Below are 13,020 nucleotides of genomic sequence, written 5' to 3'. Positions count from 1 at the left end.
TCCCAACCTCGATCAAGGAAAGGGGCTGCACCATCAACATTTTTTCCATATTTAATTGTTTGAAGTCGATCGCGTTGATTTGTGGTATGTTTTATCCATCCCTAGTTGATTTAGCCTATCCTACTTACGCCAATCCTAGTCATCCTGCATCAAATTGGTATAAGAGCCTAACCTGTGTCCGCCTACCTCCTTGCATTGTTACACATCATTCTTCATCATTTCATCTTGCATGCATCTGCATTCAGGGAAATGCTTCGTCGCGATGGCTTATTTGTCCCTAGATAACCGTGAGGCTTCTATTTCTATCCGAGAGTCGTCACCACCTGCTCCACCATCCTCATCACAAGGGGACGTGGATAGTATGTTTGAAGCTATCCAAAATGGTTTTCGTGATGTCAACACATGTCTAACCAACTCCATTGATGCGGTTAATGAACGAACTCGTCAATTAGAAACTCAGGATCATGATAGGAATCATCGTGACGGTGGCGATCCTTATCCACCTGAGCTTAGATCATGAGGGCACGATAGGAATCATCCTAATTATGATGATCTGTATCTACCCGAGTGTAGACCCAAAGGTCATGATCAGAATCGTCCTGAGCGAGACGATCTGCATCTACCCGAGGATAGAGCCCTAGGTCATGAAAGAAATCGTCTCCCTAGTGATGATCCCTATTCGCTTGAGAATAGAACCCCAAGTCTTGATAGGAATCCGTCTGAGGCTAGATCCCCAGGTCGTGATAGGTATCATCCACCTCAGAATGAACCCTTCCCGCCTGAGGATAGACATTGAGGTTGGAATGGCAATCGTCTTGCACAAGATGATCCCTATCCAGCTGAGGATATAATACATGTTCGGGATCATCATCATCCAGATCATGACAACTGATGGCAGTAGATCCAAAAGAGTGTCAAGGTCGATTTTCCATACTATGAGGGATCTAGACCCTAAGGAGTACCTTGATTGGAGTCAAAATTAAATAGTTATTTCAAATGCTATGATATGCTTGAGTGGCAAAAGGTGCAACATGCTTAGATGAGATTGGGGGTCAAGCAAAAAAAATTTGGGAAAATCTTGAATTTTCAATTTATACCCGATGAGATGAACCTATAGAAACTTGGCCACAAATGAAGGATAAGCTTCGTGAGAAATACGTGCATGTCGCCTATTTAAATAATCTTCTCGATCAGTGGTTAGTGTCCAAATATATCACGTAGTTTGAAGAATTTTATATGAGGCGCAGAGTAGAAGAAAATCCACGCGCTATTTCTTCCCATTTTTGAACCAGCCTTAATCCCTATATTGAGGCAAAATTGCTCGTTCAAAAGGCTGTTACACTTGAGCAAGCCTATCAAGCAGTAGAAGATCTGGAGCTTTACCAAACCCTTTATAACTCCCATGTCTTTAGTGGTCGTCCAGCTCTAAGCGATCTTGCATATTCCTCTTATCATACTGGATCGTCTCCCCACAATCCACATTTGTCTCTTCCTGCACCTACACCCACACCAAATCGTTCAACTGCTGATCAACGTATTCTCACTCCTACATCTCAGTCTCCCACCCTGTTACCTACCAACAGCCGTATCTCGTCATCTCTGGATTCCACTTCTAGAGCAACTCCTCGTCTATCCTTATCTCATGTTGGCCCAGCAGACATGACTTGCTTCAAATGCCAAGGACACTGCCATAGAGAATCTCAATGTCCATCTAGAGCATTGCACATTGGAAATAAATATTCTGAACTTGAACCTACCATCAATGATCAGCCTATTGATGAGGAAGACTATACAGTAGAAAGTTATGTTGTAGATGAATGTGTCAATGAGGAAGGTTTAGTGAGTTTTATTCGTATCACTGATCGCCCACCATCTCTTCCTCTACGTGGTCCATCTACTGTTGAGAGGGGAATCATTCTCTGCACCCTTACCCAACCTTCTACAGATGATTCTGCATTGAGGATATCCATATTTTATACTTACGTTAAGATTGGTGATAAGATGTACAAGATGATCACTGATAGTGGTAGTTGTGTCAACGTCGTTTCAGATGCCATGACTTCACGTTTCAGATTACCTCTGATTGATCATCCTCACCCCTATTATGTCTCATGGATCGATGCTACATCGATCCCTGTGAAGAACCAATGTCTCATTCCCCTCAAAGTACAATCATACGAGGAAAAGGTTTTGTGTGATGTGTTACCTATGAAGGTTGGAAGCATTATCTTAGGTTCTCCTTGGCTTTATGTGCATATTTATGGTAGGAGTAACACTTGATCTTTCATTTCTAATAGCAAGAAGATTACATGGCATCCATATACCCAAACTCCTAACACTCCTAATCTGAAATCTACTTCATTAGGTTTATATATCCTCAACAGGCGTCAATTTCAAAAGGAACTAGATAGTGAACTGTCTATTTGTCTAGCCCTGATTCCTGATCATTCTACAAACAATTCCACTCCACCACCACCGGACATTTCGGAATTACTAGCCGAACTTGAGTGTGTTTTCCCTGAGGATTTACCCAATGCCGTTCCTCCTATGCGAGATATTCAGCATGCCATTGGTTTTATTCCCCGCTCATCCTTGGCAAATCTCCCTCACTATCATGTGGATCCCACACAATATAAGGAGTTTCATCAGCAAGTTCAAGAACTATTGGACAAAGGATTCATTTATGTCCATGCATGGTCTCTGCACTTTTGGCTCCCAAAAAGGATGGGAGTTGGCGCCTGTATTGGTAGGATGTGAGTCATTTCCAATCCCGCAAATTGATGATATGTTTGATATGATGGCTAGTTCAGTTATTTTCTCAAAATTTGATCTAAAGAGCAGTTATCACCATGTCAGAATATGTCCTAGAGATGAATGGAAAACTGTGTTTAAAATAAGGATGGGTTATATGAGTGAACAGTAATCCCTTTTGGATTATTGAATGCTCCCAGAATTTTTCAATGGCTGATGAACCATGTTCTTAGACCTTTCATTGAGGACTTTGTCATATTTTACTTTGATGATATATTCATTTATAGTAAATCTAAGAATAACCATATCCATCACCTACGATGAGTATGTGAAGTTTTAAAGGACAAACAATTATATGCGCATCCTAAGAAGTGTTCGTTCCTTGTTGATTGTGTCTCATTCCTTAGATTTATCTTATCTTCACAATGTATTTTAGTAGATCCTGCTAAAATAGAAGCCATAACTATGTGGCCCACTCCTACAAGCGAGCAAGATATTTGTAGTTTCTATGGTTTAGATACCTTTTATCGCTGCTTCATTCTCAACTTTAGTACTATCATGGCACCCATGACTGAATGCTTAAAGGGCAGCCATTTTGAGTGGACTACTTTAGCAGAGAAATCCTTTGAGGAGATAAAGATTAGGATGACATAAGCACCTATCCTGCATTTACCAGATTTTGGTAAAGTCTTTAAGGTCGCATGTGATGCATCCTGATTGGGGATTGGAGGAGTTTTGAGTCAAGAAAATCATCCCATTGCATATTTTAGTGAGAAGTTAAATGATGCAAAGCTCGAATACTCTACGTATGATAAGGAATTTTATACCATTGTTCAGTCTCTACGTCACTGGCTCTTCTACTTGCTTTCTAAGGAATTTGTTCTTTATTCCGATCATGAGGCGTTGAAGTATCTTCATTTATAACATAAGTTAAATCAATGGGTTGAGTAAATCCAGTCCTATACCTTTGTCTTAAAACATAAAAGGGGAATCGAGAATCAGGTCGTGGATGCATTGAGTAGGTGAACCCACCTATCAAATGTTATGAAGATTGAGGTGATCAATTTTGAACAATTGAAAGAGTTTTATGTAGATTGCCCTGATTTTTTACCTATCATTCATTCCTTCGAAAAAGGTCCCACACCTAAGACCAAATATTATGTTCTCGAAAATGGATTCCTTTTTTATGATCGTCGCCTATGCATCCCACAGGCATCTCTTAGAGATTTTCCTGTTTGGGAGATACATGCCAGAGGCCTAAGTGGTCACATTGGTCGAGATAATACTATCGGATCGATTGAACATCAATTCTTTTGGAACGGGATGTGGAAAATTTTGTATCTCTATGTCGAGTATGTGCATTAGCCAAACAGGTGAAACAAAATACTGGTCTCTACACTCCTCTCCCTATTCCTCATAGATTGTGGGATGACATGAGCATCAACTTTGTTTTGGGGCTTCCTCACACTCTTAAGTGTCATGATTCTATCATGGTTGTTGTAGATTGTTTTTCTAAAATGGCCCATTTCATTCCATACTTTAAAATTTCTGAAGCCTCTCGTGTTGCGCAACTCTATTTTAATGAAGTTGTCCATCTCCATGGTCTTCCAAAGAGTATACTACAATATAGAGATGTACGCTTCACTAGTTATTTATGACAAACTCTTTGGCATCTTATTGGGACTAAGCTCAAGTTTTCCACTACTTTCCACCCACAAACCGACGGTCAAACTAAGGTTTTCAATAGGAGTCTAGGCAATCTTTTACGATCTTTGGTTGGAGATAACCTCAAATCTTGGGATAGTATCATTCCTGGCATTGAGTTTGCCTACAAGGCATGTGTCAATCGTACTACCGGCATGAATCCTTTTGAAATTGTACATGGTCATTCCACATTAAAACCTACAGACTTGATCCCCATGTCGTGGCATGCTAGAGTCTCAAACGATGGTGAGTCATTTCCAAAGCATATTAGAAGTCTACATGAGGAAATTCATCATCGCATCACGAGTAGCAATAACAACATATAAAGAGACCGCAGATTTGCACTATGATTTTTGAGAATTTAATAAAGGTGATATGGTGATGGTGAGGGTAAGGCCGGAGAGATTCTCTCTGGGGTGAGCTACTAAGCTTCATGCTCGTAGTGTGGGGCCGTTCCCAATCCTCAAACGAGTACGGGAAAATGCCTATATCATTGGTATACCCTCCACATGGGGGATAAGCTCCACTTTCAATGTTTTGGATTTGGTTGTCTACAAAACCCCACCTCTCTCATCTAATGACCCGTCCCTACCTATAGCCTTTTTGGTGACCGAATTTGCATTCTCCACTCCCCCTGCATTACCTTCTGATTGGCATGAAAACATATAGGACATACTTGATGAGATAATCACTTCACCAAGGGTGGAACAGTGAAGATTTCTTGTTCGCTGGCAGGACAAACCATCGACGAATGATTTGTGGATCGCGGAAGAAGATTTGGCATGCCTTCACCCAGATCTGCTGACCCCACTTTAACTCACTAACACCAACTTGTCAAAGTCGAGTTCTTCTGACTCTAGGGGAATTGGTGGCTCACGCGACCACGCACCATCACTGGACGTGACATCACTATTGCCGGAGACATACCGTGTCATGACACATTGCCAACATCAACTTCAGACCCGAGTTCCGAGCGTCTTTTAAATTAGATTAGAATTTTACATATTTTTAAAGTTTTTTCTTTCCTCCAAGGCCTATACATAGGCCAATGCTGTAGTGAACTCCTTGGTGATTTTTCTTTGGATTTGAAGTTTCTTCTTCTTAAAGAAATTGCCCTAGTGTCATCTCTACCACCTCCACCGCTTACCGTCGCTGCCGCCATTGACAGGAGAACCCCTACTCGCAGTCGTCATCAGAGCAACCGTTGCCCGCAACCGCCGTCCTTGCGACCATCGCTTGCCACCGCCGCCTAAGAAACCCGTGTGCCGCAACCGCCCGCGTGGCCCCACAACTAATGCCCGTGCCACTCCACTCACACGGCCAATTCCCATCCGCGTGCTGCCCTCGCGGCCATCGTGCGCAACCGCCACCCGCACTAACCTCGCACGGATCCACCGCCCATGCGGCCACTACAAAGGGGCTCCGCCCGCACCGCCACTATGTGCCATCGTCACCCGCATAATCTGTGCACGGAGCCACCGCTTGCATCGCGTTGTGCACCGATCTGCTTCAAACCCCTTTCCTGGCATCTCCGTGTTTACCATTTAGATTTCAAGGCGCTGCCCCCAAACCTCGCAAGTGGGTGACTCCCCCCTTGAACCCCCCCTCCCCCAACTGACTGCATAATTGGATCCGCATCCGGTCTGTCAAAGCGCACGTCATCCGCTCTCGCCACCAAACGGTTCCACAACTTCATGCATCACCCTCTCGCGCTACACCAGCACTAAAGGTCCACCTTTCCCTCTTTGGTGATCCACATTATTTTATTCAAAATTTTGTCGCGTGCTTTTCCACCACCTCCGGACTTAATAGAATAGGTTAGTTGAATTTGTTTGAATCTTCTCGTAATCAACCGTTTGAGATATTGGATTTGGCGTGATGGTTGTAGGGCAGTCGTTCCAACCTCAATCAAGGAAAGGGGCTGCACCATCAACATTTTTTCCATATTTAAATGTTTGAAGTCGATCGCGTTGATTTGTGGTATGTTTTAGCCATCCCTAGTTGATTTAGCCTATCCTACTTGCGCCAGTCCTAGTCATCCTGCATCACTCCTTAGTGGGTATGATACCAGGATTTGGAGCTATCATTTCCTAAAAATCCAGCATAGTATCACCTAGATGGAAGTGATAACCACTATATTCATAGTCTTCAATATGTCATGTCCTTTTTCATCGCTTCTTGTAGATTTTCAACATGCTTGAAAGTCTCAAAACCGTTGAGTGTATAAACCCACAAACTTAATATTCAATACTAGAAAACCCTGACTTGATAGAAAGTTTTAAGTTGCATAGCTTTCTAGGTTGATCCTGATAAATTTTAGGGCGTAACCATATCAATTAACATGAGAAGAAAGATAAAAGAAAATCAGAATAGAGAAATGCCAAATGTGAGATAGAAAAAGTTGTGTAAATTGAAGATAGCGAGAGAAAGAGAGGAGAATTGACAAAAGCGAATAGAAGGGAATATTGCTCAAATTTAAGCCCCATCATTTTAAACTCAATCAGTCCATAATGAAATTTTATAGAACACTAAATAAATTGCAAAACAAAGAGACTAACTGACACAGTAAATGTCACTCCATTTGGCGGAGTCAAGACTCCTAACGTTTAAGAAGTATATTTGTTTTCTTTAAAAGGGCAGTGTCGTAGAGAGAAACCATGACTGGTATTTTGTAAAAGTTTATCCCCTTTCTTCTTCTTCTCTCCTGAGTTCTCCTCTAACCTATAGATTCTGCCCCTTTCGTGAAACTCCGCTGCCATAGCCTGCCCGATGTTTGATTCCAATCTTGGTGTGTTTCTGGTGTGATTTTTTCTCGATTGGAATATTGTATGTGGACAAGTAGCTTGTGTTGACAAACTCTTCATGGAGTTAGTTCGTATGGGATTTTGGGAGTATTTGGGGTTTTTGACTCCACAGACCTCTACTACAGAAGTTGCAGATGCTTCAAAGTTTATGGTCAGCAGTTGCAGACCACGTTAGCATATTTACTATGGCCAGTTTCGTCTGGAGAAATCAATCTGAAAAGAGCTGACTGATCATTTTGAGGACTTGTCGCTCGTACTTCCAAAATCCAGTATTGATGACCCTACGTCGCAAGGGCCATTCCAAACATGTTTTGTCATTTACATCATGACCTTCCAAGTGTGTATTATGCGCTTACATCAGTAACTAATGAAATATCATCAGTAAATGCAGAGAACACTACACATTGATGAGGAACCGGTGTCCACAATGCAAGAGCAAGGGATGTGGAAAAACCTAGAAAGGGAGAGAGAGAGAGAGAGAGAGACAAAATGGAAGAGAGTGGGAGAGAACAGAAGAGAGAGAAAGGGAATGATTGGAAGAGACAAAGGGGGAGGATGTTGGCTTATTCAAACTTGATGGGAAAATTGGCTGGACAGATAGCCAACGGGCCTTTCTTTTCTCCTCCACTCTTTCCATTTCATCATTTTTTTTTTCTTTCGTTCATGGCAAGGCAGTTACAACCAAGCTATTATCTTTTGCTCTATAAATGAGCCACTTTTTGTATGTTTTTTCCCCACACAGGAATGCCATCGAAAGTTTTGTTCAAAGCTGTAGCTCTCTCCTTCTCTCTTCTTTCTTCTAAGTCATGAGTGGGTGTGAGACCTACTTACAATTGGTATCAACACGAACCTGATCCAAGGAGAGAGGAGAAGCTACCATGCCACCCAAGAGGAGACAAGCTGCATCTCAAGCTGATGATGCATCGCCTACGGAGTGGAACGTCACAGCTTCTACTGCAAATCGGGTAATAGTTTTCTTATGCTTTCGAAAACTAGCTGCCATTGGACAATGAGAATGGAAGTCCTTCTGAAGGCACATGGACTTTGGGATGCTGTTGAGACTTGAGCCATGTGGAGGACAAAATATCGACAAGCGTTGTCTACCATGCTTGGCATGATCTCAGAGGGGATCACCACGCAGCTTGATGTCAAGAAAAGTGCAAAAGAGATGTGGGAAATTTTGCGCAAGAAGAATGTTGGTGTCGATCAAGTGATAAAGGCGAAGATTCAATCCTTGAGGAAGCAATTTGAGACACCCGTGATGAGTGACAATGAGACTGTGACTGACTTTGCAGAGAAGCTCTCTGAAGTTGTCACTGAGATGGGAAGTCTTGGTGAATTCATTGAAGAAAAGGTTGTCGTAGCCAAATTCCTCCGTGCTACGCCGGCTAAGTTTAATGTTGTCACAACAGCAATTTAGCAATTCACTAATATTGATACTGTGACATTGGATGAAGCTGTTGGATCTCTCAAGCTCCATGTGGACAAGATGAAAGATCATTGAGTCAAAAGAGATGAGCAGGTTCTTTTGGCCAAACCAATGGGGAAAATCAAGAAGTATGATGGTGAAAGCTCCCGGGGCAGAGGTCACAGTCGTGGAAGAGGCCGTGGCAGAAGCAGAGGAAGAGGATATGGTGGAAGAGGTTATGATAATCAGGATGAAGAGAAGCCCTGTGACAAGTCCAAGGTGAGATGTTACAATTGTCAAAAACTTGGACATTATGCTTATGAATGTCGCAGAGTCAAGGAGGAAACGGCACACCTTGCAGATGCTGATGACAGAGAACCATCGGCATCCTCATGGCAGTTGCTGAAGAACCCACTGATGTGCTGTTCCAAGGAGTCGAGGAGCAACACTTGGAAGATGGGACGTGGTATCTTGATACCGGTGGAACCAACCACATAACGGGTGATAGAAGCTGGTTTCAAAAACTAAATGGTTCTGTGTGGTTTAGAAATGGGTCTATCTTGGCAATTTGTGGCAAAGGATGCATTATGTTAAGGCGTCAAGATGGAGGACAAGTGGAGCTGGGTAATGTCCTCTATATTCCAAAACTTAAGCCTTGTGAGTCCTCTATATTCCAACATTGTGAGTCTTGGACAGTTAGATGAGCAAGGATTCAAGACAGTGTTGGAGGCGGGCTTTCTCTTCATATTTGATGAACAAGGAAGGCTTCTAGTGAAGGTGCATGAAACTAGATCACGCCTCTATTTGTTGAAGTTGAATCCAATGGTGAATTGCATGGTTGTTGAGAGAAAATCAGATCTGACTTGGACGTGGCACAAGAGGTACGGGCATTTGAATTTTCATTCATTGAAAAAGTTATCATCTCAAGAGATAGTCAAGGGTCTACCTCAACTTGAAGTCCCTAAAAATCTCTGTAAATATTGTGTTGCTAGCAAGCAACATAGACGCCCATTTCCTCCAGCTGCGTCGTTCAGGGCTTCTAGGCCCTTGGAGCTTGTCCATGGTGATCTTTGTGGACGAATATCACCTGCCACATTTGGAGGAAGAAGGTATTTCTTACCGCTGGTTGATGACTATTCTCGACTTATGTGAGTCTCAGTTCTGAAGGAGAAGAGCGCGGCGTTCCAAAAATTTTTCATTTTCAAGGTGATGGCAAAAAAGGAGAAGGGTGTGAAGATTGGAACTCTCATAACTGATCAAGGAGGAGAGTTTAACTCCTCAGAATTTATTTATTCTTTTGATGATCAGGGAATCAAGCGTCTACCTCTCAGCCCCATATTCCCGACAGCAGAATGGTGTGGTTGAAAGAAGGAACAGGACTATCATGGGCATGGTCAGAAGTATGTTGAAGGAGAAGCATCTACCTCATGAACTTTGGGGTGAGGCAGTAAAAACTTGTGTTTATATATTGAATTGTGCTCCTACTAGATGTCTTGATGGTGTTACTCCTTTTGAAATTTGGTCAAGAATAAAAGCAAATATAGAGCACTTGAGAGTGTTTGGTTCTCCAGCCCATGTGAAAGTATTGGGAGAGAACCTAAAAAAATTGGATGATTGGAGTAAACCTATGATTTTTATTGGATATGTTACTAGAAGCAAAGCCTACAGATTCTATGATCCACAGACTAAAAAAGTTCATGTTAGTAGAGATGTGACATTTGAAGAAGGCAGTCATTGGAATTGGGAGACCTCTAATGATCACGAAGATAGAGGTATGCTCTCTTTTTCAAATATTTATGAACTGACAAATGTGGATGATGGTCAGGATGACTATGTGGAGCATGAAGATCAACATCAAACTCAAGAAGAAGGTTCTGATCACACTTCAGACCATGGACATCGTGTGCATCCGACTTCATAGGAGGATTCACCTAGAAGACTAAGAAGCCTTGAGAGGTTTATGATGATTCTGAACAAATACATGTTTATTCATCAGAATTATTTTTGGCTCAAGAGGAGCCTGCCACTTATATTGAAGCTCCAAAGGTAGAAGAATGGAGGTATGCCATGGAGGAGGAGCTTGAAGCTATAAAGAAGAATGACACTTGGACAATGGTCACTCCACCACCTGGTTGTAAGCCCATCAGTATTAAATGGGTTTACAAATTGAAGAGGAACCCACATGCAGACGTGGCTAGACATAAAGCCAGGTTAGTAGCTAAAGGGTATGTTCAGAAGCATGGGATTGATTATGAAGAAGTTTATGCTCCAGTTGCAAGGATGGAGACTATTAGAGTACTAATCTCTCTTGCAGCACAAGGTGGATGCCAAATTCATCACATGGATGTTAAATGTGCCTTTCTTAATAGAGATTTGGAAGAAGATATTTATGTGAAGCAGCCTGAGGGTTATGTGAAGAAAGGAAGTGAGCACCTCGTGATGAAGTTGAAAAGGCTCTTTATGGCTTGAAGCAAGCGCCTAGAGCTTGGTACACCAAATTAGACATGTGCTTGTTTTCTCTTGGATTCACAAGAAGTTCAGAGGAACATGCAGTCTACTACAAAATCTCTGGTAATTTTTACTTGTTTATTGGTGTATATGTTGATGATCTCATTGTGACAGGTCCAAGTAAAGAAAACATTGAGAAGTTTAAAGCCCAAATGAAGCAAGAGTTTGAGATGAGTGATCTTGGATTACTTACTTAATACTTGGGAATTTAGATGTCTCAAAAGAGTGGAAAAATCAGGTTGGATCATAGAGAATATTCTAAGACGATGTTGGAACATTACGGCATGATGGATTGTAATCCAACTCAGATTCTTTGGAAGCAAGATGCAAATTCAGCATAAAAGGAGTTCATCCACCAGTGAATTCCACAGAGTATAGAAGCCTCATTGGAAGCCTGAGGTATTTGACCCATACTAGACCTGACATAATGTTCTCAGTTGGTTTTCTTACATGGAGAATCCAACGACTGAACATATGGGAGCTGCCAAGAAAATACTAAGGTATGTGAAGGGAACACTGGATTTCGGTTTGGTCTATGAGAAAGGAGGAGAATATGTTATCATGGGTTATTCAGATAGTGATTATGCTGGAGACCAAGAAAGATCGAAAGAGTAAAACTGAAATGGTATTCTTCCATGGGCCAAATATGATTTGTTGGGGATCATAAAAGCAGAAGATTGTGACAATCTCATTTTGTGAAGCAGAATATGTAACTACCACTACTACTGCATATGAAGGTGTGTGGCTTTCTTGATTGATAAGAAAAATTAAGAGCACAGAACAGATTCCTTTCAATTTGAAGATAGACAACAAGTCTGCTATTGCTTTATCCAAGAACCCACTGTTCCATAGCCGCTCAAAGCACATTGAGACTCAATATCATTTTATTCATTTTTGTCTTGAGAAGAAGGAGATTGTTCTAGAGCATGTCAGCTCTAATGAACAATTGGCAGACATCTTTTACCAAGTCCCTGGGAAAAACAAAGTTTATTGAACTACGAAGGAAGCTGAATCTGACAGAAGCTGAACGTCAAGCTTGAGGGGGAAATGTTGGCTAATTCAAACTTAATGGGAAAATCGGCTGAACAGATGGCCAACGGGACTTTCTTTTCTCCTCCACTTTGTCCATTTCATCATTGTTTTTTCTTTCGTTCATGGCAAGGCAGTTACGACCAAGCTATTATCCTTTGCTCTATAAATGAGCCACTTTTGCATGTTTTTTTCCACACAAGAATGCCATCTAAAGTTTTTTTCAAAGTTGTAGCTCTGTCCTTCTCTCTTCTTTATTCTAAGTCGTGTGTGGGTGTGAGACCTGCCTACAGAGGAATCAAAATAGAAATCAGAGAACGTGAGGGAGTGAGAGGGAGAACTGGAGAGAAAGAAGTAGATATATTGAGAGAGAGAGAGAGAGAGATAAAGAAATCTAAGCAAATCAGAGGGAGAGGAAGTGGGGAATCCAATAAGAGAAAGAGAGGGAGTGATAGAGGGGAAGGAGAAGAAGAAGAATGTGGACAGAGAACACAAGAGAAAGATTAAGAACGGGAAAAGTAAAAGGAAATAATGGAGGAAGATGAGTCATCAAACCTGACAGCACCGTCAGCAGGAAGACCAATAGGAACTTAAATAAAGACTCGCTAGTAATAATAAGATAGGTATCCTATACTCTTAAGTTAATTAGCATTCAGGATTGAATTTCTAGTTCAAACATAGATAGGATCAAAGATAGAGTGCTCAGATTCAACCATATCTAGAAAACATTTTAATGGTCAGGATATAATCAAATCTATCCGTTGTAATTTGGTATAATGGTTATGATTAAAACAGAGAAAAATTCCCTTATTCACA

Source organism: Wolffia australiana, chromosome 10 (genome assembly GCF_029677425.1).
Source record: "Wolffia australiana isolate 7733 chromosome 10, ASM2967742v1".
NCBI classification, from domain to species: domain Eukaryota; kingdom Viridiplantae; phylum Streptophyta; class Magnoliopsida; order Alismatales; family Araceae; genus Wolffia; species Wolffia australiana.
The sequence above is the reverse complement of the archived record's forward strand: the minus strand, read 5'-3'. Positions refer to the sequence as shown.